Source organism: Aplysia californica, unplaced genomic scaffold (assembly GCF_000002075.1).
Source record: "Aplysia californica isolate F4 #8 unplaced genomic scaffold, AplCal3.0 scaffold00111, whole genome shotgun sequence".
NCBI classification, from domain to species: Eukaryota; Metazoa; Mollusca; class Gastropoda; order Aplysiida; family Aplysiidae; genus Aplysia; species Aplysia californica.
In genome coordinates this window covers 1,154,215-1,157,488 of record NW_004797381.1, presented here as the reverse complement: position 1 = coordinate 1,157,488, position 3,274 = coordinate 1,154,215, and positions in this window count along the sequence as shown.

The window sequence follows — 3,274 nt, the reverse complement described above, 5'->3', positions numbered from 1 at the left end:
AGGGGGGGGGGGAGTCTTAAACCAATGCAATATTACATTTTTGTGAGGTGAAAAAAAATAAGGGAAAAAAGGGTGGCCTTGGTCAAGAAAGACTGCATGGTGTGCAGAGGCCATAAGGAAGGAGGGAAATATTTTCTCCAAGTATCAGGCGCGGTTTGTCCATAGAGCACGGTCGTGCAGTGCCGCCTAAAAAATTTTGATGTTCTATTACGTAAAGCACCCACAAACATGAAATAAAAGAAGTCAGAAACATACACTAGCCAAATATGATATAAAAACAAAGTCCTCGCTGGCGCTGTAACTTTCATTTCTGTGTCAAAAGCGCCTTAAAACATCTACTATGCAATGCCAAAGTCCACGCGCTTTAACTAAACGTAATATTATGATATTCGACAGTGCCAATCTGACCTATAAATCGCTCTTTGGGATAACCCAAGCGATGACAACACTCGTAGCGAGTTTGGCGGTACATTAATATTAACAAGACGGCACATCTCAAATGTGCACCCACGAAACAGCCCACAGTAGGCAATCTAAAATTAAACGCGATAGCCTGTTCCAGAGGCCGTCGGCCTACTTACTATTCAACGCCAAAATAATGTGATCCCCGGAGCAATCGAGCGGAGTGCTCAAGTGGATTGTAATTGATTCATTGTCTTGCCACTATTTTGAGCGACTCTGTGACCGTGAACCTGAGGGAGGTGAATGTGACATACTTAAGCCACCGTTCTATGAGTTGTGCCTTTGAATGGTTTTGTAGTGGAGTGGTGAAACTGAAAGTTACTACTCGAGTGTTCAGTTCCTATGCAGGATAAAGAAATTGATATTTTGCTAGCAAACAGATTTGGTTCTAGAAATCAAAGCGACCAGTAAAAAGAATGAAAATAAAAGCATAAGGTCCTCCTTCACCAACCCAAAGATCCTAACATCCCATTTACTATGCCTTAGACTATCTTCAACCTGCTGTTGCTTAATTGTGCACGCCCACTTTTTAACCCAACGAGCCGCCCCTGCCAAGTATAGCAGCATTGCAGAGGCACGGGGCTTTACACAGGAAGAAATGGAGGTGGAGTAAGAAGAGGAGGAAGAGGAGACAGAGCAGGAAGTTGGAACAGGGCCCATATTTATTTGGAAAACAGATCTGCAGATGCCCTTGTTTTTAAAAATATGTTTGACATCTTATAATGATGAACACTGCTTATGTTGGTGATAACTAATTTCGCTTTTTGTTTTATGCATAATGATCAGTAATAACTGGTACATTGGAATCCTGATAAAGTCAGCTCTTGCTCACAGTCAACACCTCACTGTGGTCTCGTTTCTTACCTTCTTTGTTTAAGTAATTGTGTTTCTGATACATGTACAGTCAACCGCTTGAGTGGCAATGTCAACCTTGCGTTAAGTCAACAATTTGGGGCTAAATCCCAAGATGAATTAATTTAAGAAGAGATATTTAGGTCCTGAGCTAGAGGTGTACACACCTCTAATTACTTTGTTCACTCATTATCTCTTGTTTTGGTGACAACTTAAGAATTATACTCACTGAATGAGCTAACATCTTGTTACCAGGTACTTTGTAATTTTGTAGCTGTCATCTTCAATTTTCAATGGCGAGTAGTACAATGTATAAAGTCAAAGTTGCTCAAAGTCAACACTTTTTTCCGGACCTGAATTCCTCTGTAATTTTTTAAATTTGTAATTAAGTAAGGCGCTTTTGAAATTGACATGAGTCTCAATTTTTTTCTTTATTGATATTACTAATATTAGTAAGAAAGAGTGTATGCAATATTTTGCTTGAATGATCTACTCCGTTATTTTTAAAAAGTAAATTATGTAGAACTGCAATATTGTTATGTGCATACGTATGATATCTGTGTATGTGTTCCGCGCAATTTACTGATCTTAAGATTGCGCTGGACGTTTTAAGGATCGTATATTAAATTGCGTGACAATCTTAAGTTTGTGGGGCAATTTCAGATTGTGGGGCAATTTTAAGATTGTGCTGCACGTTTTAACTGTATCATTCTTGTGAGCTCTTCGGTTTCATATCTAATTTTTTAATCTTAATTTTAATGTTCATATTTTTGCACTTTTGAAATTATATGTTAATGTTCCTTGATGTGAGTAAAATAATAAAGATGGAAATGAATTATACGAGCCCTAAAATGTGCAGCGCAATCTTAAGATTGTCTTGCAATTATACGATCGTTAAAACGCGCCTATCTGTAAATTGCGTGGAACATTATGCTTGTTCTTCATGAGTATTTTGTAAAGCAAAGCGCATGGAAGAATGATTGTAACAAGGATTTGTGCGATATAAATTTCAATTATTAGTATTACAAGCGAACAATGTAACATTATGGGGTGGAGGGAGTGGGGGAGGAGGAGGGGGCAATTTTTAAAAAGTGTAAGGAGGGGGGGGGGGGTCAAAAAGTCTTTAAAAATGTATAAGATTACATTTGAATAGCCCCTTATAGGAATCCTTCTACACAATTTCTACAAGTGCACAGAGACACGGCCTACTCTCTGCGCCGATCTACGAGATCGGTGGCGGCCTGCATAGAGGAATGCAATTTTGTTTCCTACTCGCCAAAAGCCGCTCCGTCACCGGGAGTGTGTCGTCATAAGGACTGGGAACTTCTTCAACTGGCCATTATCTCAACAAGGAAACGTCGTAGACAAAATCTGATAATAATAATAATAATAAAAATAATATATATTTGAAATCAGCGATTCAAATACTACACCATGAATGCAGAATTTGAGTTTGTGAAATATTTTTTAAAATCCGTAACAATGTTGTTGTTTTTTAAATTCTCAGATTGTAGTTATTGAGTGGAGAAGTGTGCTCTCTGCGTTGTGCGAGCGCGCGCGCTTGTGAGTGTGAGTGTGTGTGTGTGAGTGTGTTTGTGTGTGTGTGTGTGTGTGTGTGTGTGTGTGTGTGTGTGTGTGTGTGTGTGTGTGTGTGCGTGTGTGTGTGCGCGTGCGTGCGTATGTGTGTGTTCAAGAAACACAGTTGTTCACGTATTATTTGTTAATATTTTAACGTGAACGGTGTCTTGGTTTCCGTTGTATGCAACGGTTTCCTGTGAGGGATAAAAGAGATACATTTTATGCAAATTGAATAATCATAGACAAGTGTGGAAAGAAATTGCTTTAAAAAAATGAAAGTAAAATTGAATTAGCATTTGCACGCTAATTCGTTTCTTTCTTAATTTTGGAAACACGCTATTTAAGATTTAAAACTTTTCATCCTGAGAAAACATTAACATGT